The sequence below is a fragment of the Pristiophorus japonicus genome, chromosome 10 (genome assembly GCF_044704955.1).
Source record: "Pristiophorus japonicus isolate sPriJap1 chromosome 10, sPriJap1.hap1, whole genome shotgun sequence".
Taxonomy (NCBI): Eukaryota; Metazoa; Chordata; class Chondrichthyes; family Pristiophoridae; genus Pristiophorus; species Pristiophorus japonicus.
The window spans coordinates 35640843-35667521 of NC_091986.1; the positions used below are offsets into that span (position 1 = coordinate 35640843).

The window sequence follows — 26679 nt, forward strand, 5'->3', positions numbered from 1 at the left end:
AGTGGTGATTCGTGATGTCCGCGCATGCGCAGTAGCGCGCAACAACATGTTATTTTGGTGGAGCCACCCTTGGAAGAATAGCAAACTGGGGTAACCGTTGAGAAGTGCTGGACGTGGGATGATGTGAGTTGTAGATGTGCTTACAATACTTCATTTTCTTTTGTTATGGTGAACATTCTACAAAATGTTATATTTTCTCTGTAAATGTTTGCCCTGTACCTGCCATCATTTTTTTTTTAAAGACTAAGATGAGGAGTATTGTATTCTCAGCTAATAACTTGTAATTAATTAATTGTCGATCAAATAATTTCAAAGTATTAAGATATAGGTGGCCGGGTGACCTCCCGGTGTGATCGATCACTTAGTGCTCCTGCCTGCCAGTGATTTCTAAGAGATTGATCGCACTGGGAGGCCACTCAGCTAGGGCTAGGGGCAGGCAGGAGAACTGATAGTGCTCTACCTGCCAGTAATTTCCATCAGTTCTCCTGCCTGCCCCTGCCCCTAGCCCTAGCTGAGTGGCCTCCTGGTGCGTTGTCCTGCTCCTAGCCCAGGCCGAGTGGCCTCCCACACCGGCCGGCCTGCTGCCTTCCCAGGCCGAGTTTGAAGATGAAGTTAGGACTTCAATTTTGTATTTTTTATTGAACTGTTAGCATTTTTTGTTTGCAAATATTGCTAAGGCTAAGGTTTGGTCCTCTACGCTTTCTGCCCCTATCCCAGGCCGAATGGCCTCCGATGTACCGACCTGCTCCGATTTCTTTAACTCTCCGCAAGGGTTTTCTTAAGTGGCCGCATTAAGTGGTCTAAGTAGAAATGGAGTTACCATTAGCTGGCCAAAGTTGCCTAAATGGGCAGAACTGTTGTAGGTGGCTGGTAACGCTCCCTTTTGAGAAAAAAAACAAACCTAAAAAAATCATAACTAACTCAGTTACGCTGGTGCAAATTAATTGGGGAAAATGGGGATTTTTAAGTTACGCCAGAAAAACCAAGTTGCTCCAAGAGCCCATAATGTGCAGCCATAAAAACCCCACAGATGCGCAAAGATCAGTTTCTGGAGACACCAATGTCAAGGAGCAAGTCTGGTCTCCGAACCCCAGTCCAGCCACTTCATTATTCCCTCAGCAAAGTGGATGATGACTGGAGGGGGATCACTAAAAATCTGATTATTTTTAAAGAAGTAAAACATACATTTAAAAGTAAATGAGTGACACATAGACAAGTATGTATCATTGATATAGCATGTAGCTGTGATCTTACCCTTTCCTTGAAGTGAACTTGAGAATTTTCTTGCGTGATTATCTATCTAATCTCAGTTAATTTCAAGTACAGGCGACACCTGATCGTGTGTAACTACTTTGACAAGGAATGTTACATGGATCAGGGTTTTTATGAACAGGGGATAAAAATGGGCAAGCTTTTCATTCTGTCTTATTTAAATATTTGTGCAGCAAATTAAGCGAAACAAAATGAATCCTCGAGTCATGCAGCACAGATCATGATGGCTCTAGACAGAGTAGATAGAGAGAAACTCTTCCCATTGGCGGAAGGGTTGAAAACCAGAGGGGACAGATCCAAGGTGATTAGCAAAAGATCCAAAGGCGACATGAAAACAACTTTTTAACGCAGCGAGTGGTTAGAATCGGCAATGCATTGCCTGAAAGTGGGATGGAGGCAGATTGAATCGTGGCTTTCAAAAGGGAATTGGATAAGTACCTGAAATAAAGAAAAATTTGCAGGGCTACAGGGAAATGAGTGGGACGAGCTGAATTGTTCTTGCAGAGAGCCGGCACAGGCTCGATGGGCCAAATGGGCTCCTTCTGTGCTGTAACCGTTCTATGATTCTATGATTCACAGAAGGAGCCCGATCGGCCAATCATGCTTTTGCCTGCTCTTTGAAAGAGCTATCAGATTTGTCTCACTTCCCTGTTCTTTCCCCGTAGCCTGTAAATGGTTCCCTTTTCAGGTATTTACCCAATTCCCTTTTGAAAGTTACTATTACATCTGCTTCCACCACCCTTTCAGGCAGTGCGTTCCAGATCATAACAACTCGCTGCATAAAAAAAGAATTCTCCTCATCTCTGCGTTTGTAAAAAAAAAATGAGCATTGCTCTGTGAAACAGAGAAAAGGGCAAGCAATCATTCACACCTTGGTGTGCACAGAATTTATATTTGATTCATCTCGATGACCTCCAGAGCTAATAGAAATGAAGTATCCACTCCTGTCTGTTCCCAGGCTTAATTTAATCACTATCAAATTATTTTTCTAAATAAGTAGAATGTATTAGTTCACTGCAGGTGTCAGTGGAGTCATTTTTTACATATGACTCTCATTCATTTTCAGATTTGCTTGCTCAATTTAGCTGTTTGAGTCTCAGCCAATCTGAGGACTACACCAGACACCCCACAGTGATTTCATTAACAAAATATTAAATTAATTGTCTGACAGCTCTGAAAGACAACAACTTTTCAAGCCTTAGGTTCACATTACAAGTCACGCTCCTCCACTAGCATTCGCGCTGCATAGTCAGGAGAAATTCTCTCACAGGGTTTGGTTTTCTCTACTATGTTAATAGACTCTCAACCAAATCTCCACTGATGTTGCACAGCTCAATTCCTGTTCAAAACTAGATCTGTGTAAAAAAAAAACTTTAAAAAGTATACAGCAAATACACCGAGTCCTGTTAAAATGTAAAACTGATCCACATGGAAAATTGCCATACATTAGGATCTTAAGGCCTTGGAGAGGGTGCAGAGATTTATTAGGATGCTACCAGGGATGAGGGACCTCAGTGACTTGGGGAGACTGGAGAATGTGGGATGTTTCTCCTTCGAGCAGAGAAGTTTAAAGGGAGATTTAAAGGAGTTGTTGAAAACTATGTGGGGGTTTTCGTAGAGTAAATAAGGAGAAACGGTTTCCACTGGCAGGGGGGTCGGTAACCAGAGGACACAGATTAAAGATAATTGGGTAAAAGAACCAGAGGGGAAATGACAATCTAGAGTGAACCACAGCGAGACTACCTCTAGAGGGGGTGGTCATAAGGCACTTTGTTAACACTGCAATGAGTGTAAATGTGGAAACCAGTTCATAAAGAGCTCATAAAGGTCCATTAAACATCCCTAAACCCCAAAATTTGGGGAACCTAACTGATCTTAATTTAATTGTTTGATCTGGTCATTATCACATTGCTGTTTGTGGGACCTTGCTGTGTGTGAATTGGCTGTCGCATTTCCTACCTTACAACAGTGAATACTCCAAAAGTACTTTGTTTGGCTGAAAAGCACTCTGAGATGTCCTCAAGCCGTGAAAGGTGCTATATAAATGCAAATTATTTTTTCCCTGTTAAATGGATCATTCCAGCTAGCCAATTTTCAAAGGGTTCTGCTGGAACACAAACCTGTAGCTCGCAGATTTCGGCTGGCAGCTGCAATGTAAATGCTCTCCTAAGATACAGTACACACAAAGAAAGTATTGTAAAACATTAGTCTTAATTCAGTAAGAAATTTTGGAGTATATATTATGGTAAAGGGATTTCAGTGAAACTTTTGGGGGCAAAATTGCCCCTTTTTATAGCCCCGTTTTCCCCAGGGGAGGGAGAAGCTACCACTTCCCGGGAAATAGCTTGGAGGTTTGCGGAGACGCTGCCATGGCAGGGCTGCACCCCGCGGTCAGTGCCCGGAGCCGCCATGCAACCGGCCATGAAGTCATCGGCGTGCACGGGAGACCCCCTCACCACTCCACACCGACCCCCCCCGCCACGCCGCGGCAACCCCTTAACGCCCCGCGGTGGAAATTGCCCCGCGGGCCTCGAGTCTGACATGAGCGGATGTCAATGCCAGCTTAGCCAGTGATTAAAGGGGAGGGCGCCAGCGCCGTGGGCCGCCATCTTTGTTTGTCAGCCGACACTCGGGTCAGCTCGACCATGACAGCCCTAGCGTGCTCCGGGCCACCATCATGCAGCCCAGCACTCTGTCTTGGGTGCTGGGCATCTGGCCCGGTCGCACGCTGCCCAGTGGAGGCCATCAGAGGCCGTGCAGACCCCATGCCCCAGTAACGCCCCGGGACCTGCCCCTAAAGGAAGTGGAGTACGGGAGATTGTGCTCCACTTCTTTTCAAGGGCAGTAAGGGCAATTCCGCAGTGGGAACAGGACATCCGAGCACTAAATTCCCAGCCCCGGAAGGTTACTGCTCCCAATCAGGGAGCAGGACACTTTTGCCCTCTTTATTCCTCTTTCCATCCAGTCGCTGTGCAAAGCCCATCTTGGTTGTGTTCAGTGGTTACCAGTAGTATTGCCAAGGCCCTACTCCCACCACAGCTCCACAATAACAACACTTGTTGATTCAAAGTAACATTTTCGATTTGCACACAGACATCAGACGTTGAGGCTTAAACAAAGAAAAACTTGCATTTATATAACGCCTTTCACAACCACCAGATGTCACAAAACACTTCACAACCAATTAAGTACTTTTGGAGTGTAGTCACTGTTGTTATGTGGGAATTGCAGCTGCCAATTTGCGCACAGCATGCTCCCACAAACAGCAATGTGATAATGACCAGATAATCTGTTTTTGTTATATTGATTGAGGGATAAATAATGGCCAGGAAACTGGGGTTAACTCCCCTGCTCTTCTTTGAAATAGTGCCATGGGATCTCTTTCGTCCACCTGAGAGGGCAGAGGGGCCTCGGTTTAAAGTCTCATCCGAAAGACGACACCTCCGAGGTTCAGCACCTCCTCAGCACTCCACTGGGAGTGTCAGCCTAGATTTTTATGCTCAAGTCCCTGGAGTGGGACTTGAACCCACAAGCTTCTGACACAGAGATGAGAGTGCTGTCCACTGAGCCACAGCTGACACTTGAAGTATGATGATCAGTTGATGGTAATGGATAAATGTTTAGCTTCTTTTGTAGTGAAGGAAAGGGAGAGAGAGAGAGAAAGAATGCTGACAGATAATTGAAGTGATCCTGAGGTATCATTAAAAGGCTAGACAGTACAGTTAGGTAACGTTCAAGTAGCCAGCCAATTGAAAATCAATGTCTTCTTATGCTGAAAATTTAGCAGCCATGTGGCATGTTCTAATTCAACTGATTTTTGGGTGGTCAGTGCCTTATACCAAAGGTACGCTTAAACTTTAGGGTAAAAGGGAATCCATAATTGGATTACTCTCTGATTTGCCATTGTAACGTAAACCAGTTAAGAGACCTTATGCTGTGATCTCCCCTTGCAACACCCAGGCCCATATATATAGGTTACAAAGCATCAAATAGTATCAACATTTAAGGCTGTTATCACATTTTTTGTGTTCAAACGCCCTAAGTGAAAGTGAAAAATGATCCAGGTTGAGGTGAGAGTCAATGAGGGTTTTCAGGGAGCAAATCGGTCTTCTCTCCAATCCCACCAAACTGAGGATTGGAAACTTGCCTAAGAATTCACAGCAACACATATCTATTAAGAACTAGTTGGTATATTAACAAAGGTTTAACAATCACACTACACATTACCAGTTCATCCACTAGGCTCACAACTGCATACCTCATTGTGGATCCCCTAAACCCAAATTACTGGGGTTTTATTGATTCTTGTGAACATCATGTGACCAGCTAAGCCACTCACAAACCTTTGAGCATACTCACAAGTGCATGCATTACAGCCTCCACTACTTCCTGTGGTAGCAAGTTCCAAATTCTAACCACTCTTTAGTTTCTCCCGAATTCCCTTGAATTTATTAGTGACTGTCTTATATTTATGTGCCCTAGATCTGGTTTCCCCACAAGTGGAAACATCCTCTCTGCGTCGACTCTATCAAACTGACTGGGGTTTTATTAAGTCTTGTGAATAACACGTGACTGACCACTCACAGTACAAAAGCTGTACAAACCTGTGAGCATGCTCACAGGTGTATACATTACACAAATCTTATCCTTTATTTTGTGTATTCAGTAAACACATCAGAAGGTGAAGGCAGGGAGGGGAACTTAGAAATGATTTCATATCTAACTTTATCTACTTTTTGTAGCACAATCTGTGTGTAGGAAGGAAATGGAAAATAACGCCCACTGAAGCTCTGCAAAGATGCTGCTGCATCCATCAGATTGTTCGCTATGTTTAATGCGGACCTGCTGAATGGGTTGAAAGCGTTATCTGAGCTAAACTGCACAGCAGGTTGCTCAGCACCTTATTCTGTTTAGACAACCACCAGTATTGGTTCGTTAATTGTGTGGTGGGTGCAGTGAGGGATGCTGTTAATCTGGAACATCAGGATGGAAAGGCAGGAATGCTGCAGCATCCACAGTATGGTATTTGCTGAATTTAAAATGGCAACATCCCTTTTTGTTGGCCCCACCAAGACAGGAATATAAAAACCCTGGAATTCATAGAATCATAGAAGTTTACAGCACGGAAGGAGGCCATTTCGGCCCATCGTGTCCATGCTGGCAAACAAAAGGCTATCCAGCCTAATCCCACTTTCCAGCTCTAGGTCCGTAACCCTGCAGGTTATGGCACTTTAAGTGCCCATCCAAGTACTTTTTAAATGCGGTGAGGGTTTCTGCCTCCAGCACCATTTCAGGCAATGAGTTCCAGACCCCCACAACCCTCCGCATGAAGAAATTTCCCCTCAAATCCCCTCTAAACCTTCTACCAGTTACTTGAAATCTATGCCCCTGGTTGTTGACCCCTCTGCTAAGGGAAATAGGCCCTTTCTATCCTTTATATCTAGGTCCTTCATAATTTTATACACCTTAATGAGGTCTCCCCTCAGCCTCCTCTGTTCCAATGAAAACAAATCCAGCCTATCTAATCTGTCCTCATAGCTTAGATTCTTCACTCCCGGCAATATCCTCGTAAATCTCCTCTGTACGCTCGCCAGTGCAAATACATCCTTCCAGTAATGTGGTGACCAGAACTGCACGCAGTATTCCAGCTGTGGCCTAACCAGTATTTTATACAGTTCAAGCATAACCCGCCTGCTCTTGTATTCTTTATCTCGACCAATAAAGGCAAGCATTCTGTATGCCTTCTTAACCACCTTATCTATCTGGCCTCCTACTTTCAGGGATCTGTGGACATGCACTTCAAGACTCCTTTGTTCCTCTACACTTCTCAGTATCCTACCATATAATGTGTATTCCCTTTCCTTGTTAGCCCTCCCATAATGCATTACCTCACACTTCTCTGAATTAAATTCCATTTGCTACTGTTCTGCCCATCCAACCAGTTAATTGATATCTTCCTGCAGTCCGCAGCTTTCTTCTTCATTATCAACCACATAGCCGATTTTATTATCATCTGCAAACTTCTTAATCATACCTCCATATTCAAGTCTACATCATTGATATATATCACAAAAAGCAAGGGTCCCAGTACTGAGCCCTGCGGAATCCCACTGGAAACATCCTTCCAGTCGCAAAAACACCCATCAACCATTACCCTTTGTTTCCTAACGCTGAGCTAATTTTGGATCCAATTTGCCACTTTGCCCTGGATTCCATGGGCTTTTACTTTTGTTACCAGTCTACCATGTGGGACCTTATCAAAAGCTTTGATAAAATCCATCTACTCTCCATCATATGCTTTGCCTTCATCGACCCTCCTGGTTAACTCCTCGAAAAATTCAATCAAGTTAGTCAGACATGACCTTCCCTTAACAAATCCGTGCTGACTGTCCTTGATTAATCCCTGTCTTTCTAAGTGAAGATTTATCCTGTCCTTCAGGATTTTTTCCAATAATTTTCCCACCACTGAGGTTAGGCTGACTGGCCTGTAATTACTCAGTCTATCCCTTTTTCCCTTCTTAAACAAAGGTACCACATTAGCAGTCCTCCAGTCCTCTGGCACCACACCTGAAGCCAGAGAGGATTGGAAAATGATGGTCAAAGCCTCTGCTATTTCCTTTTTTGCTTCATTTAACAGCCTGGGATACATTTCATCTGGGCCTGGGGATTTATCCACTTTCAAAGCTGCTAAACCCCTTAATACCTTGTCTCTCACTATTTTTATTTAATCTCTCATATTTCACACTTCTTCTCCTCGATAGTAGTGTCTGCATCGCCCCTCTCTTTTGTGAAAAAAAACACAAAGTATTCATAAGAACTATACCCACATCTTCCACCTCCACACACAGATTACCCTCAGGATCTCTAATAGGCCCTCCCCTTTCTTTAGTTATCCTCTTGCTTTTAATATATTTATAAAACATTGTTGGGTTTTCTTTGATTTTACTTGCCAAAAATTGTTCATGCTCTCTCTTTGCTTTCCTAATATCCTTTTTAATTTTACCCCTGGACTTTCTACACACCTCCTGAGATTCTGCAGTATTTAGCCCTCGGTGTCTGAGCTCTCAGGGAGGAGGGATGAATTCTCATTTTAATATCTCGGCTTAGAAAATACATGAAAATAATTTTGATTAAAGCGTTGCATGAACCAGTTAAAAAGAATAGACTTCACCCTAACATATTCGCATTCCATGTGAATATTTACTAGGAATTAATCCAGTTCTTGTCTCTGCCCCCTGCCAGCTGCAATGGTGAGCTTATGTCACCTGTGACTGTCGCATGCACTGGCTGGAAATGAGGTCTGTTTGCAGGTGGACACACAGATCGCTTTGGCAGACTGAGAATATTGGTGATTCTGCCAACATTCCAAGGGACTTGTGCAGATACTGTAACAGTTTAACAAAAGCAAAAATACTCCGGTTGCTGGAAATCTGAAATAAAAGCTGAAAATGCTGGAAAAGACTCAGCAGGTCAGGCAGCATCTGTGGAGAGAGAGAGAAACAGAGTTAACATTTCAGCTCAATGACCTTTCATCAGAACTAAAGGTCAGCGAACTGAAACTTTAACTCTGTTTCTCTCCCTCTCTCCACAGATGCTGACTGACCTGCTGAGTTTTTCTGGCGTTTTCTGTTTTGATCACCCTAATAGTAATGTTGTCAATAGCAGCAATGTGTCTAGAAACATCATTTTAAATGACTTTTGAAGAAAATCGTGAAGTGAAAACAAAAGAAAGACTTGCGTTTACATAGCGCCCATCGTGACCTCAGGTCATCCCAAAGCATTTCACAGCCAATGAAGTACATTCGAAGCGCAGTCACTGTTGTAATGTGGGAAACACGGCTGTCAATCTGCGCACAGCAAGATCCCACAAACAGCAATGTGATAATGACCGGATAAACTGTTTTAGTGATGTTGGTTGTGGGATAAATATTGACTAGGACACTGGAGCTAACTCCCCTGCTCTTCTTCTAAATAGTCCCATTGGCATTATCTTCCATTCGGCCTGAACAACTGGGGTAAATTTTGGTGTACTTCCATTGTAATTCTGGCATAAATGTGATCAAGAAAATTCAGGGCCAATGACTCGTCAGCTATAATATTACAGCAATAACAATCAACAACAATATAATTATACAAGTTTAAAAGCAAAATGTGCAACAAGGAGGCTTGTATCACTAAGTGTTAAGAACCATTACTATCCTGGTAGTTAAGTGGATAAATGGACTAAATGTTGTAATACTGAGTCTCACAGAGCAGAAAAACCCAGATTTGGTGCCTAGTTAACCTGTATCTGCCAGTGTGTCAGCTAGTTACACGGAGAAACATGGCTGTGCCCTAATTTCCTCCCTTCCCCACCTCCCCCACCCCCCCCTTCTCCCCCACACACACTTATGGCCACTTTCAGACCTATTCCAGGATCTTGAACCACGACGATAAAGGAACAGTGATATGTTTCCAAGTCAGGATGGTGTGTGACTTGGAAGGCAACTTGCAGGTGATGGTGTTCCCATGCCCGTGCTGCCCTTGCTCTTCTAGGTGGTAGAGGTTGCGGGTTTGGGAGGCGTAAGACATAATCCTGTTAAGTTGCCCCCTCAACATGAGATGCAGTACCTTGGTTCCTGCCCCCAACCCCAATTACTAAATCGGCAGTCATTCGGACACTTTGCCACCAGTAAATTACCAGGAGCATTAGATGCTCACAAACTAAACCCACATTGAAGAAAAGCATGTGTTGCTCTTTTTCTGAAAGTGGCAGCTCACGTTGTCATATGATTGCACGGGCTCTGACTATCATCTGGTAATTCAACCAGGTTGCCATTTCCATGTAGTAGCCTGGACAGTGAGTTTTGCCTGTTTATTCATGGACAGCATCACAAGGAAGCCTGACGCTGTCTGCTTCCAATGTCCACATGTACATTCCAATAATGAACACAACAAGAACAACTTGCAATTATAACATAACATTTAATATAGTAAAACGTCCCAAGGTGCCTCATAGGAGTGTTATCAGACAAAATTTGACACCGAGCCACGTAAGGAGATATTAGGACAGGTGACCAGAAGCTTGATCAAAGAGGTAGGTTTTAGGGAGCGACTTAAAGGAGGAGAGAGAGGTAAGAGAGGCGGCGAGGTTTAGGGACAGAATTCCAGAGCTTTGGGCCCAGGCAACAAAAAGCACGGCTGCCAATGGTGGAGCGAAGAAAATAGGGGCTGCGTAAGAAGCCAGAATTGGAAGAGCGATGAGTTCTTGGAGGGTTGTGAAGCTGGAGGAGATTACAGAGAGACGGAGTGCTGAGACCAGGGAGGTATTTGAACACAAGGATGCAAATTTTAAAATCGAGGCAATGCTTAACCGACAGACAATGTCGATCAGCGAGCACAGGGATGATGGGTGAACGGGACTCGGTGCGAGTTAGGACATGGGCAGCCAAGAGCAGCAGTACTGCAGGACATGTTTCCCTCCGTAGCTGGGAGAGGCCACGACCAGCTCTTTGATCTGTTCTTTATGGCTCAGTATCCCATCATCACGTATTGCCTTTAACCCCTGACCCTTGGGATTGCCTATGATGATGATGATAACCCTTAAGCAATACGCATTGACAAACCTTTACATTCACCCCCAGCCTTTGCTATTAGAACGAAAATCCACTGCAGTTGCAGGGAGGGACCTCTTGCCTATGTATACTTTGAAGAGGCAAGCACAAATCTTAATTGGTCTGCATTTAAAAGAAATCAGATTTTGTTTAAGACAGTAAAAATTCTTCCAACATGAACAACATCAGGTGCAGCACTCACCCTGCCCTTCACTGAATCTGTCTGGCAATTCCGAATGAAAGAAATCCCCGCTCTAAAACGGTTGCTAGGGATACAAGTGGAAAGAATCTCAATAATCTCAAACCGTTTCTCAATTGTCACAAATCCTTTTCACCATAGTGCCTCCAAATTTATAATTAACTGTGCAACCTGTGAGCAGTTTGAAAACTGAAATTATGAGAATCGGAAATGTCAGGCTGGTAAATTCAGTGACGAGGCAAGAGAATGTGTTTAGAGGTTGAGGTGAGGTGGAAACAAAACTAATGTGACTTGGTGACTGAGTTTACTTTCATGGGACTAAAAATTAGTTTGGTTTGCACGGGGCACTAACGGGCCGCTAAGCGCTTACCGCCCGAGCGCCACGCAGTTAGTGCCTGCCGCGAACTTTAATGGTGGTTTAGCGGCGGAGCTATCAGTTAGCGCCACCCACTTGGTGACTTCAAGAGTGTGCAACGCGACATTAGCACTGCGATCCTGAACTTTACTCCTCTTGCTTGCCGTAGCACCTGGCACCATCACCGACAGGGAGAGCAGGCGTTCCATGGAAGCTCCCGGGACGTTATTATAAAGCCGGAGCAGGATGGGTGTTCAGTGTAAAATCTGTTAACATTGCTGTGACTCTGTGAGGTCTGACAGTCTGTTGCTGATGTTTCCAACGCTTCCTTCAACTTTCTCTCATTGTTCGGGTGGTCCAGCTGACCTCCCCGTTAGGCGCGAGGATACCGGTTTCCTAGCGCCAGACCTTCATTATCCCTGCAGCGCTACCACCTCATAGCGCCCTCGGAGTAGCGTGGAACATTTCCCTTAGCGCTCCACTCCCCTCTTGGGGCGCTAATAGTGAATATCTCATTTGGGGGCGGTAAACATCGGCCAGCGCTATATTAGCGCCCAGCGGTGTAACCGCCTCAAACCGGGCTATAACGAATTTCTAGCCCATGGAGTTCCTCGACATAAAGGTGAAAATTGTACCATTCATTTGTCCTGACAGCTACCTCTTGTAGAGACCACAAAAGCATCTTCTTTGCATAAAAGACCAATCACAATGACTTTTAAAGGCTGTACAGATGTTTTATCAATATCACAGTGTAGAAAGACCATGGGGCCGAAATTGCCCACCGTTGGATACGGGGCGCACCTACTGTGTTTCTGTTGTTTTTACCGGCGCAGTGGATGTGGTGGCCTCTTGAGCAAAATTTGTCTCGTTGGCTTTTTTTTTCAGCGGACCGGAAGTCGGTCAGAATGGGGACGGAAGTTCGGAGTCTAGAGGGGCGGCAGGTGGGGGTTGGTGTAGTGGACACCGCTGTCAGTCATCAGCGTAGCGCTGACAATGTCGTCACGGCATTGCGGCACCACGACTCTCCCCTTCACTTAAAGGGGAGAGCCTGCGCGATTCTTTAAGTTTGGTCCACTGGGCCACGAGGGAGGGTTTCAGCCGGGCCAGCAACCTGGCACCCAAGCACCTAGCCGAACCCGGGGGCGTGATTGCTAGCCCGACATGGCAGTCGGCCGACAAAAACAAACATAGCAGCAGTAGGTTCTCCCCTTTAATGGCAGCCGCACTGCCATTTTAGAAGTACTCCAAGCACGGTGCACTGACAGAATAAGCTGCTGGTGGCACCGAGCAGCGGGAGCAAGACTTTTTTGGCGGAATTTCGACATCGGTGGGGTTGGGGGGGAGGCGGGGGTGGGGGGGAGCATCAGCAGTGCATGCTCTGATGATGCACGTAGGACGGATTGGCAACAGCGGGGCGGGGGGAGCGGTGGTGGGCAGGGGGGTGGGTCACCGCTGGGATACCGCAGGAGCAGAATTTTCAAAATGGCAGCCATTACACGAGAAATTGGTGGCCATTGCACACCACAGCATGGCCGCTGATTTCCGCCGGTAATAGGCCTTAAGGAAAGGGGCAATTTTGGCCCCCATGACTTGTGCAGATACTCGCCCTAGAGGAACATCCTGCTGGCGACAGCAATGCTATAGAATGGTGCACCTGACAGGAGTCCGGTAGCAAATGTTTCCCAGTTCGAGTTATCACATTTAAATGTCAAATCCCCATGAGCACAGTTTTTAAAAGCATCTTACATTCTATTAAATGCAATATTTGTATTGGGAAATGTACTTCCTTAGAGGTTATTGACTTGCAGACAGATTTATGACTAGGGTCACAAGAATTTTTTTTTTGCTGGAGTTAGATGAAGTCCTTACTACTAGGGGGAATCAAGGGGTATGGCGAGAAAGCAGGAATGGGGTAGTGAAGTTGCATGTTCAGCCATGAACTCATTGAATGGCGGTGCAGGCTAGAAGGGCCGAATGGCCTACTCCTGCACCTATTTTCTATGTCCATACAAATCAATATTTAATTTATAATGCACCTATTTCCATCCTGTTGGGATTATACAAGATGACTGTGCCAAATGTGCTGTGGTATGAGGGAAAAGCCTCCTGCGTACCCATGTTGTATTAGCTGTTCTGGTTTGCCAAACAGCAAGCAATTAGAAAAGCAAATGGTATGTTGGCTTTTATTAAAAGAGGATTTGAGTATCGAGTAAAGACGTCTTACTGCAATTAGTATAGTATAGTATAGTATTAGGCGGTCCCTCGTGTCGAGAATGACCTACTTCCACACCCAAAAAGGATGAATTCACAGGTGTTTCAATGAGGAACCTGACATTCCAGGTCCCGAATTACATCTTGAAGGGTGGAAGATGCCTGAAGTGGCCACTGCTGCACCTTTCCTGGGCCCTGACCTCGCTGTTGTTATAGGCTACGCCACTCCTGGGCCTCTGCCTCACTGCAGGGCTCCATGACTCAGACCTCGCCACTCCTCGACTCTGACCTCGACGCTTCTGGGCCACGATCCCACTGCTCCTCCACTCAGACCTTGCCGTCCTGGGCCATGACCCTGCCGCTCCTCAACTCCGACCTCACCTCCAACGTCGCTGTTCCTCAACTCTAACCTTGATACGTCCTTACTATACAGTATAAATGCACACGAGGCCCATGCTTGAGAGAAGGTCAGTCTGTGACCTGTCCTTTATTCCTTAGCACTCAAGTGATGAAGGTGGATAGAGCTTCCCCTTTTATACCTGAAGGTCCAGGTTAGGAGTGTCTCCCACCTAGTGGTCATTGTTCTCACAGTGTACAATTTAGGTCAGATTATATATGGGTTACAATGCTGGTTGAATACATGACAAACCTCACCGCTCCTGGGCCCTGAATTCTCGTCTCTCCTGGGCCCCGATCACACCATTCCTGGGCCCCAAAACTTTCGCCGCTCCTCTGCTGCTTGTCACCTCTCCTCCTGCACCTGGGCCCCGACCCCGCCGATGGTCCCGCCCACGTTCCAATCAGCGACCTGGATTCTGGTGATGTCAATCCAGTTGCCCTCCTCGAATCTGTTGCCCTCCTGGAACAGCTCGCACTGCTCCCCGGAGTGGGACTTGAATCCATGGCCTTTTGTCTCAGAAGTGAGTGTGCTCACGAACTGAGCCACGGCTGATTCAAATTTGGCAGCCGGTGCACTTCGAAGAGGGGAATCGGACATGGAAGGAACACTATGCTCAAATATTTGCCCCCCACATCCCATTTTCCTCCCAGAAATTGGTCGCGACGAGTACCAATTTCTCCCCCCCCCCCCCCGCCGAGTCTCCAATAATTTACCCCGTTGGTTTAAAGACAAACTCTAGTCACCATTAGATTCTAGAAATGCAGAAAGAAAAAACTTTTGTGAATAAGGATGTTCTTTTGAACAGGACAAGGCTCCAACTCTACTTCTGTGTTATATAAGCAATAGTTGAAATCATGAAAAGTTGGTACCTCAGCAAGTTATCAATTAATTAACTGCATCATGCAGCCCAGGACCGTCTCTGCTTTGACCCAGTCAGCCTGATCTCAGCCAGCTTGGCGATTGTGAAGTAAAATTGGTCTCAACACCCTTGGGTTAGGGAGGGAAAAATCAGACAGGATTCACATTATTACTCATTAGTCACTGACCCCTGCTGGTATTGTGCATGTGTGGGCCTCAGGTTAGGATAGTAAGGGCTCAGCTGTGATACCGTGAGTAATATAGCCTATCAGTACACATGGACAAAGATCATGCATGAATAATGGCCAGTAGTACGAGCTGCCAGAGGTCTTTCGGGCACTGTGGAATCACCTTCCAACAAGTATATCAAAAACTGTGTCAGATGGAATTCAATATGGGCAAGTGTGAAGTCATCCACTTTGGATCTAATAAAGATAGATCAGAGTATTTTCTAAATGGTGAGAAGCTACGAACTGTGGAGAAGCAGAAAGATTTCAGGGTCCATGTGCAGAAATCACTAAAGGCTACTGCACAAGTTCCAAAAATTATTAAAAAGGCTAGCAGAATATTGGTCTTTATCTTTGGAGGACTAGAATAGATAGGGGTGGAAGTTATGTTACAGTTACATAAAGCTCTGGTTAGACCCCATTCTGGAGTACTGTGTTCAGATTTAGGCACCGCACCTCAGGAAGGTCGGATTGGCCTTGGAGAGGGTGCAGTGCAGAGTCACCAAATGATACAGGGGCTAAAAGGGTTAAATTCAGAGGACAGGTTGCATAGGCTAGGCTTGTATTCCCTTGAGTATAGAAGATTAAGGGGTAATCTAATTGTGGTGTTTAAGATGATTAAAGGATTTGGTAGGGTAGATAGAGAGGAACTATTTCCTCTGGTGGGGACATAACCTTAAAATTAGAACTAGGCCATTCAAGGGATGATGTCAGGAAGCACATCTTCACACAAAGGGTAAAGGAAATCAGGAACTCACCCCCCAAAATTGGGAGTTAATTTAAAGCTGAGATTGATAGATTTTTGTTAGGCAAGTGTATTAAGGGTTATGGAATGAAAGCGGGCAAATGGAGTTAAGATAAAGATCTATTTGAATGTCAGAACAGGCTCAAGTGGCTGAATGGCCTCCTCCTGTTCTTAGTGTCAGCTGTGGCTCAGTGGGTAGCACACTTGCCTCTGAGCCTAGAAGGTTGTGGGTTCAAGTCCCACTCCAGTGACTTGAGCACAACAAAATCTCGGCTGACACGGCGAGGGAGCTCTGCACTGTCAGAGCTGCCGTCTTTCAGATGAGATGTTAAATCGAGGCCCTGTCTGCTCTCTCAAGTGGATGTAAAGATCCCATGGCACTATTTCGAAGAAGACTGGGTGAGTTATCTCTGGTGTCCTGCCCAATATTTATCCTGCAATTAACATAACAAAAAAACATTGCCGTTTGTGGGAGCTTGCTGTGTGCAGATTGGCTGCCGCGTTTCCTATATTACAACAGTGACTACACCCCAAAAAGTACCTCATTGGCTGTTAAGAGCTTTGAGACGTCCGGTGATTGTGAAAGGTGCTATATAAATGCAAATCTTTCTTTCATATGTTCCTAAGCAGAGGAGAGTAGGGGAGGGGAGAAAACTGATGTTGTGAAAAGAACTTGTTATATGTGCCATGTCAGAAATAGCAGTTTTGGGGTCAGTAGTAAGTTAGGCATGGTTTCACCTACCCATCAGTTGTGCAATGTTATGTTGCCTGCATCCACTTACTGGGAAAATAGGTCCATTTATCGTTCAGCTCGGAACCAGTCTGGTCAATAATTGTGAAATTCACTGCAAATTGAATTTTTTTTGATTGACAGCTGCATCACGACTCTGAGGTAGTAAATATACACATAATTGAACTTTGTATTTTGACATGTCTGTCAATTCTTAATAAAACATTTCCAATTTAGAATGTAATGACTGAAATCTCTTTAGTAGCAAGCACGATGGGTGACTATTAGCTGACAGCACCTTTCATGAATTTCTAGGACTCAATAGCTGAAGAATGGGAAAAAGGATTTGTGGCAGTTTGAATAGATGCAAGAGTATAAGTAATAATGTCCTTTTTTTTGGGGTTCCAGTAAGTGTTCAGCTACACATGTCTGTGCAGAAGCCGTGATTTTCTCATTGATTGAAGGTTCCAATCTGTGTTTGGCGGCTGCAGTTCAGGGGGATGTGTTGAGGTGAACAGCTAAGAGGGTTGTGGCTGGAAAGGACAAAAGGCAGATCCCTAAATATCATCCCCCTCTAAAAATGTGTTCTTTTATTTTCGTTGTAAATAAGCCATAAAATAAAGTTGTGTAAGTATAGGGGATAAATTGTCTCCCCCAGTTTGAAGTACAATGCCCCAGGGGTTAAGGTGAGCTTGAATGGTCTGCTGCCACTTTCCGATTCTCATATTTGACACCAGATCTGTGCAGCAAATGGCACAGGTGGTTTTTTTTGTAATATGTGAGGGGGGAAAATGTCAGAAGCAGAACAAAGCATCACCACCCGGTGGGAGAGACTAGAGCATGAGAGCCCACTGAGCAGGATGGAGCCAGTGGGTGCCTGTGTATTGGAGCGCAAGAACTTCAGGGCAGGAAAACAGACGATGGAAAAACATTTTTTTTTAATAAAATGCCACATCAAGAAGTAAAATGTGACAGCCAATAGTATTTGGGGAACTGCGGACAGTGTGGGACTCCCCCTGATTTGAAGTAAAGATTATGCCACACCGCCGATGATGTAATCAGCCCGCGACTTTTGAATGTTAAGTAGGCCCCGACCTACCTTTAGCGTGAGCCTCATCGATTGACCGATTCTCTGTCATAAATAGGACGGTGGCCGGGAATGCAGTGGGTGGGAGCCGGGAGCTATAATTTTCAGATTTAAGATGCTGGATCCTGAGAGCAGAGAAGGCTAAGGGGAGATTTAACAGAAGTGTTCAAAATCATGAAGGGTTTTCCTAGAGTAAATGGGGAGAAACTGTTTCCACTGGCAGGGGGATCAGTAACCAGAGGACACAGATTTAAGGTAAAAAAATCCAGGGGGGAAATGAGGAGAATTGTTTTTACGCAGCGAGTTGTTATGGTCTGGAATGCACTGCCTGAAAGGGTGGTGGAAGTAGATTCAATTGTATCCTTCAAAAAGGAATTGGATGAATACTTTAAAAGGAAAACCTAGCAGGACTATGGGGAAAGAGGAGGGGGAAGTGGGATCATTTCAAAATTGACACAGGCACGATGGACCGAATGACCTCCTTCAACGCTGTATGATTCTATGATTTATTTAAGAAGGTTTATTCAGCACAATCCAGCATGAATAATACCTCAGTGAGCAAGCAGTCAAAGAGGTATCTAAAGGGATTCTAGAGTCTCTTGCTGTGTGATTGAGCCCTCAAAAAGTGGCGCGTAAAGAGGCCCTATCCTCGACTTATAATCTGGCTCCAAGCCAATCATTGCATGTGCATGGCCTGCAAACCTCTAACTTTCTCAATTCCAGTGGGGTCCTAAGATCCACAAGCTTGTCAGCGTCCCAACTTTTCCAGGTCTGTGCCGAGAGGGTCCTGGAGTATAGGGGAGAGAGCTAAACATAGATCCCCAAGTGCCAGAGAATCTGAGTCCAGAGAGCAGCAGGAATGAAGGAAAGCCCAGCAGAGAAAGTAGGGAGCCCGACAGATGAATAATGTATCTGCAGAGAACCCCGAATGCCTGACAACAGAGAGCACAGGTACAATTCCTATAGTGAGGTCAAGGAAGTCATTACGAACAGTCCGCCACAGATCATGCAGATTTGAAAAACTATTTTTCTATGTTTCTATTTTTCTATGTTTCTATCGAACATTGCAATTAGGGGCAGCATCATCAGATGTTAGGGACAGTTTGAGGCCTATAGGTTGAAAAGGGGGTTAGTCCAAGCTAAGGTTGCCAATACTGGTTGTACGTTTTCCTGAAGGTTTCATCACATGACCTCCAACCTCCAACCATCCCGCCCAATCAAACAGTGTTATTTTTCCCCCATCTCCAAAATATTTATAACTTTGAAAATAAAAATGCTCAAAGAAAATGAAGAAAACACACAATTTTCTTAATGTCCCTGTCACTTTTCTCATGGGTTACCTGAAACTGTGCCCAGGGGATTCATCTTTAATTTCTGGATACTCCATGATAATCCTAGAGGGTTGTCAATCCTAGTCCAAGGCCTCGAACTGAGATACTAGGGAGAGGGTTACTGTACCGTGTAATGAAGGTAAGTTATTCTGTAGTGAACATGAAAATTTAGCAAACTAACAAATGCTGGCCAAAAGTTGACATAGCCCTCCTCAAAAAAGCTGCCCTCTCAAAGTAGGCTGAATGTAGCCTTTGGTACATGTGCAAGATTGAAGCAGGGATTCCAACCCTCTAGGACTGACCTTGGAGGCTGCAGGATTAAAGTACTGGACCCTGCTGCAAGAAAACACAGGAGAAAGATTAGTGGCATTAAAAAATGGTGCTTCCTTCTCATTTTCTTTGAACACTTTTATTTTAATTTTTTTATTCGTTCACGGGATGTAGGCATCGCTGGCAAGGCCAGCATTTATTGCCCATCTCTAATTGCTGTTGAGAAGGTGATGGTGAGCCGTCTTCTTCAACTGCTGCAGTTCGTGTGGTGAAAAGTACTCCCACAGTGCTGTTATGGAGGGAGTTCCAGCATTTTGACACAGTGACGATGAAGGAATGGCTGATTATATTTCCAAGGCAAGATGATGTGTAACTTGGAAGGTGTATAACTTGGAGGGGAACTTGCAGGTGATGGTGCTCCCATGCGCCTGCTGCCCTTGTCCTTCTAGGTGATCGAGGTCGCGGATTTGGGAGATGCTGCCGAAGAAGCCTTGGTGAGTTGCTGCAGTGCATCTTGTAGGTGGTACACACTGCAGACACAGTGCGCTGGTGGTGGAGTGAGTGAATGTTTAATGTGGTGGACCGGGTGTAAATCAAGTGAGCGGCTTTGTCCTGGATGGTGTTGAGCTTCTTGAGTGTTATTGGAGCTACACTCCTCCAGACAAGTGGAAATTATTCCATCACTCTCCTGACTATTAATTATAATAATATTGGAGTTTGGAAAAAAGGCTGTTTAACTGAGTGGGGCAGTTAAAGGCAGGGAGCCATGTGATGAAACCTCCAGGAATATGTCCAATTAGAGTTGCCAACCTTAAAGTGAAATGGGAGGGAGCTGAACTTTCAGTGTCTCCAGTTTGCAATCTAATATATCAACTTTTTTAGATTATTAATGTGACTCCTCAGATTCTCCCAGTGGATGTTTACTGATACAGATGACACGGGCTCTCTCCCTAGTTTCTTCTCAGCAGCCAAACAACCTCCAGCATGCATGCCTAAACAAACTGAAAACAGCTTTCTAAATTATAGAACATAATGATGCACTGCCATTCACAAGCAAACCGATCCATGCCTCTGTTACCTTTAGCCTTGACAATTCCAATGCTCTCCAGGCTGGCCACCCACATTCTACCCTATGTAAACTTGAGGTCATCCAAAACTCTGGTGCACATGTCCTCATTCGCACCAAGCCCGTTCGCCCATCACTCCTGTGCTTGCTCACCTACATTGGCTCCCGGTTAAGCAATGCCTCGCTTTCAAAATTTACATCCTTGTTTTCAAATCCCTCTATGGCCTTGCCCTTCCCTATCTCTGTAACCTCCTCCAGCCCTACATCCGGCCACCCCCCCACCGAGGTATCTGCGCTCTAATTCTGCCCTCTTGAGCATCCCTAATTATAATTGCTCAACCATTGGCGCCTGTGCCATCAGCTGCCATGGTCCTAAGCTCTCCTTCCTCCTTTAAGACGCTCTTTAAAACCTAGCTCTTTGATCAAACTTTTGGTCATCTGCCCTAATTTCTCCTTATGCGGTTTGGTGTCAAACTTTTGTCTTATAATACTCCTGTGAAGCGCCTTGGGATGGTTTACTACGTTAACGGCGCTATATAAATACAACTTGTTGTGGTTATCACATATTGCGGTAGAACATTGCAGTTAAGTTTTAAATATGGCAATCTCAATGTAATTTAAAAAGGTATTGCTCATCCAATGTTATTTCCAAACTATAGCAATTCCTCAAGTACAGTAATAGGAATAGTCAAATGAAATCATCTGCCTTTACAACATCTTCCTTATCTCAAAAAAGCAGCTGTAACTAGTTTTGAAGAAGATAAACTTTCACTTTAGACAACAAACAAGCTTACTCCAAATACATTTTTAAATGCTGTATTTTTTTCAGCTGTCTATGTCTAATTTTTTTGTGGACAAATGCGAAATATTATCAGAAAATTCTGGAAACACTCAGCAGGTCAGGCAGCATCTGTTGAGAGAGAAACAGAGTTCACATTTCAGGTCAATAACCCATTGTCAGAACTGGAAACATCTTAGAAATATAAAAATAAAAGGTTTTAGGCCAGGAGTAGACATGGATACAGAAAGCAGTATAAGATTTGATTTCCATTCCTTGTCTACTGCAGTACACCCCATTCAGGCAGTGCAGCAGACAGCACCATTATTGGGTACAAGAAGAAAATACCTAGTGAATTCTTGGTAATATGCTCGTAGGTAAAGGATAATTAATGAATGCTGTAGCAGCATTTGACTTGACAGAAAACATGAGTAAAATTGATGGACTCATATTGTAACCAGGAGTGTTTGGAGTCATGAACTATTTAGCAATGAACTTTGCTGAATTAATGCACATTTCATACAGGCTTAATAAAATCAGGAATGTAGGAATATATCCCATTTCTAAAAGGTAGTTCTTATTCCTATCACGACTTTTCAACTCAATCTTTAGAAGGGACAGCAAAGACAATTCAATTAAGCTCATTTAATTCCAAATACTGGATCCATTTAGGTTGTAATGAGTTAAGTAAGAAAAGGAACTCATGAGGTAGGTGGTCAGGTTCCAAGCAACATGGAAAATACAAACCCTTTTTGTTTTCCCATATACTCTCCTTCAATTTCCTTTCTGGGCCACACCCTAGCTCTGTAGCCTCCTCCAGCCCTGCAACCCTCCGAGATCTCTGCACTCCTCCAATATTGGCCTCTTACACATCCCCGCTCTGGAATTCCCTTCCTAAACCTCTCCACCTCTCTACTTCTCTTTCCTCCTTTAAGATGCTCCTTAAAACCTACCTCTTTGACCAAGCTTTTGATCACCTGTTTTAATATCTCCTTAAGTGGCTCAATGTCAAATTATTTCTGATAACGATCCCTTGAAGCGCCTTGGGATATTTTACGACGTTAAAGGCGCTATAGAAATGCAAGATGTTTTTGTAAACAGATGAAAAAGGCTACTTTATGTGTTACGTTGTTGCCTCTCTAAAGACTTTCGGAATTCCATTGCAGATATCTCCAATAAAGTTTGCGCACATAAATTAGAGCAACTGATATTTGAATTTTGCAATAAATGTTTTTATCTCTAACAGTCCAGATGCAGAGCTTTGTGCATTGGGATTGCATTTCACGAAGGAGGACACGAACAACCTTCCGGTTATAAAAGGGGTCGGGGGGTCTAGTAAGGAGGAGGAACTGAGGGAAATCCTTATTAGCCGGGAAATTGTGTTGGGGAAATTGATGGGATTGAAGGCCGATAAATCCCCAGGGCCTGATGGACTGCATCCCAGAGTATTTAAGGATGTGGCCTTGGAAATAGTGGATGCGTTGACAGTCATTTTCCAACATTCCATTGACTCTGGATCAGTTCCTATGGAGTGGAGGGTAGCCAATGTAACCCCACTTTTTAAAAAAGGAGGAAGAGAGAAAACAGGGAATTATAGACCGGTCAGCCTGACATCGGTAGTGGGTAAAATGATGGAATCAATTATTAAGGATGTCATAGCAGTGCATTTGGAAAGAGGTGACATGATAGGTCCAAGACAGCATGGATTTGTGAAAGAGAAATCATGCTTGACAAATCTTCTGGAATTTTTTGAGGATGTTTCCAGTAGAGTGGATAAGGGAGAACCAGTTGATGTGGTATATTTGGACTTTCAGAAGGCTTTCGACAAGGTCCCACACAAGAGATTGATGTGCAAAGTTAGAGCACATGGGATTGGGGGTAGTGTACTGACATGGATTGAGAACTGGTTGTCAGACAGGAAGCAAAGAGTAGGAGTAAATGGGGACTTTTCAGAATGGCAGGCAGTGACTAGTGGGGTACCGCAAGGTTCTGTGCTGGGGCCCCAGCTGTTTACACTGTACATTAATGATTTAGATGAGGGGATTAAATGTAGTATCTCCAAATTTGCGGATGACACTAAGTTGGGTGGCAGTGTGAGCTGCGAGGAGGATGCTGTGAGGCTGCAGAGCGACTTGGATAGGTTAGGTGAGTGGGCAAATGCATGGCAGATGAAGTATAATGTGGATAAATGTGAGGTTATCCACTTTGGTGGTAAAAACAGAGAGACAGACTATTATCTGAATGGTGACAGATTAGGAAAAGGGGAGGTGCAAAGAGACCTGGGTGTCATGGTACATCAGTCATTGAAGGTTGGCATGCAGGTGCAGCAGGCGGTTAAGAAAGCAAATGGCATGTTGGCCTTCATAGCAAGGGGATTTGAGTACAGGGGCAGGTGTTGCTACAGTTGTACAGGGCATTGGTGAGGCCACACCTGAAGTATTGTGTACAGTTTTGGTCTCCTAACCTGAGGAAGGACATTCTTGCTATTGAGGGAGTGCAGCGAAGGTTCACCAGACTGATTCCCGGGATGGCGGGACTGACCTATCAAGAAAGACTGGATCAACTGGGCTTGTATTCACTGGAGTTCAGAAGAATGAGAGGGGACCTCATAGAAACATTTAAAATTCTGACGGGGTTAGACAGGTTAGATGCAGGAAGAATGTTCCCAATGTTGGGGAAGTCCAGAACCAGAGGTCACAGTCTAAGGATAAGGGGTAAGCCATTTAGGACCGAGATGCGGAGGAACTTCTTCACCCAGAGAGTGGTGAACCTGTGGAATTCTCTACCACAGAAAGTTGTTGAGGCCAATTCACTAAATATATTCAAAAAGGAGTTAGATGAGGTCCTTACTACTAGGGGGATCAAGGGGTATGGCGAGAAAGCAGGAATGGGGTACTGAAGTTGAATGTTCAGCCATGAACTCATTGAATGGCGGTGCAGGCTAGAAGGGCTGAATGGCCTACTCCTGCACCTATTTTCTATGTTTCTATGTTTCTATTTCAGGCACATGTGTTATTAGTACTCGCAGTGTATATGTTGGGATTGCTTAAACCAAAGGTGCAGGTGAAACAGACTCTCGAGGCTTCCCCTAAGTTCATTAGGTGACAACCATGGCTCAGTGGGTAGCACTGTCACCTCTGAGTCAGGGAAGGTCGTGGGTTCAAGACCCACTCCAGTGACTCGAGCACAAAAATCTAGCCTGACACTCCAGTGCAGTGCTGAGGGAGCGCGGCACTATCGGAGCTGCCGTATTTCAGATAAGACATTAAACCGAGACCCCGCCTGCTCTCTCAGCTGGATGTAAAAGATCCCATGGTACTATTTTGAAGAAGAGCAGGGCAGTTATCCCCAGTGTCCTGGCCAATATTTATCCCTCAATCAACATCACTAAAACACAGATTATCCATTCATTATCACATTGCTGTTTGTGCAAATCGGCTGCTGCGTTTCCTACATTACAACAGTGACCACACTTCAGAAGTACTTAGTTGACTGTAAATTGCTTTGGGACGTCCTGAGAATGTGAAGCAGGCTATATAAATGCAAGTTATTTCTTTCTAAAATCCAGTTCTAAAAATTAGCAACTTCAGATGGGTTCTACTGTGACAGTACTGGGTTGTGCCTTTGAGATTTAGTCAATAAAAACCTGCAGATACTTTGAAGGATGCAAGATTGAATTAGTCTCTCAGGAATTGCTCTTTTATGTTAATACAAACATTATTTTAAATTAAAATTAATATTGAAGAAATTTATAATTACAATATTAAATGCATTAGATCCACGGCTTATAGGGCTCAATTTTCTCCAAAGCTTTTTTTTTGGCGTACTTGAAGAGTTCCGCCCATTTTTTGGGGGCCCAAAAACGCCAAAAAAAAATGTTCTATGTTTCTCCATTGATTTCTTCATTTTGGCGCATCCTAACCTGCCCTTTAGTTTTGGGGGGTGAAGCCTTGATCTGCGCCAAAAAGATCGGGTTGCCACGGTAACCAGGGACACCATGCGAGCTGAGGCTGCAAAGTGAAACATACAGCCAGCTCCCAACACATTAAAACATATTGCATCAACTTTAAAACACATTAAAATATATTGCAGCAACTTACCTCCAATTAGTAAAGCCAGTCCCGCTCCCCCGGCCCTAGCCCTGGCCGAAGGGCCTCCCGGTCTACTTGCCTAGCCCGCCCTGAGCCCCTTGCCAGTGCCAATCCCGCCATCACCTCCCCCCCCGCTCCCCCGCCCCAGCCCCGAGTGTCTTATCAGTCCTGCTTCCCCCCCACAGTCCCGAGTGTTTTGCCAGTCCTGCTCCCCCGCCCATAGCCCTGGCCGAAGGGCTTGCCGGTCCCGGATCTCCCCCACCCGGCCCCTCCCCCAGCCCCGAGTGCCTTGCCGGTCCGCTCCCCCGCTCCTAGCCCTGGCCAAGTATCCCCCAGTCCGCTCCCCGCCCCTATCCCATGCTGAATAGCCTCCTCCCTTCCGGTCCCCGCACCTAAGTGCACCCGAAAAGCTTCCCCTCACACCCTCTCTCCCCCCCACACCCTTCCCGCCACCCTTCCCCACCACCTACCTCTCTTTCCCCCCACCTCTCTTTCCCCCTCTCTCTTACCTTTCCTGCTGCTGGTGTCCGGGCATCTGCTGCACTTATCTGCGCCGATTTCTTTAACTCTCCACAAGGTTTTCCTGCAAAGGCCATAAACACTGGCCTAAGCAGAACTGGAGTAACTCTCAGCTGGCCAAACTTCCCGAAATGGTCAGAATTGGCGCGGGTGGCAGGTTACGCCCCCTTTGGCTGAAAAAAAAACTAACCTAAAAAAAATCGTAACTAACAGAGTTGCGCTGGTGCAAATTGATTGGGGAAACTGTTTTTTTTAAACTTGGGCCAAAAAAAGCAGCCTGCTCAAAATAAACAGGGCAAATCACTGGGGAAAATTGAGCCCATGGTGAGGGGAGGTGATCTGCTGCAATGCAACATCTTCCACAATGCGTGATGACGAATTAGCATAATTCTACATGTAGAAGATTCAGAGAAGTTGTGAAAATACTGATTATTGAAAAAATTAAAGTGATCAAGCATGTCTTGTCACAACAAATCACTGGCACCGCTTACAGGCCTCGATTATTACATAGAAACATAGAGACATAGAAAATAGGTGCAGGAGTAGGCCATTCGGCCCTTCTAGCCTGCACCGCCATTCAATGAGTTCATGGCTGAACATTCAACTTCAGTACCCCATTCCTGCTTTCTCGCCATAGCCGTTGATCCCCCTAGTAGTAAGGACCTCATCTAACTCCTTTTTGAATATATTTAGTGAATTGGCCTCAACAACTTTCTGTGGTAGAGAATTCCACAGGTTCACCACTCTCTGGGTGAAGAAGTTCCTCCGCATCTCGGTCCTAAATGGCTTACCCCTTATCCTTAGACTGTGACCTCTGGTTCTGGACTTCCCCAACATTGGGAACATTCTTCCTGCATCTAACCTGTCTAACCCCGTCAGAATTTTAAATGTTTCTATGAGGTCCCCTCTCATTCTTCTGAACTCCAGTGAATACAAGCCCAGTTGAT

At 44.9% G+C, this 26679-nt stretch overlaps 1 long non-coding RNA gene across 1 annotated transcript in view; it reads left to right on the forward strand.

Annotated features, from left to right (window-relative positions):
* Nucleotides 1–71: 71 nt before the first annotated feature.
* Nucleotides 72–26679, forward strand: part of LOC139274711 (uncharacterized) — a 99765-nt gene continuing 73157 nt past the window's right edge. The window contains exon 1 of the long non-coding RNA XR_011595575.1: nt 72–123. This is a non-coding gene — a long non-coding RNA (uncharacterized lncRNA). The remainder of the gene's footprint in view (nt 124–26679) is intronic.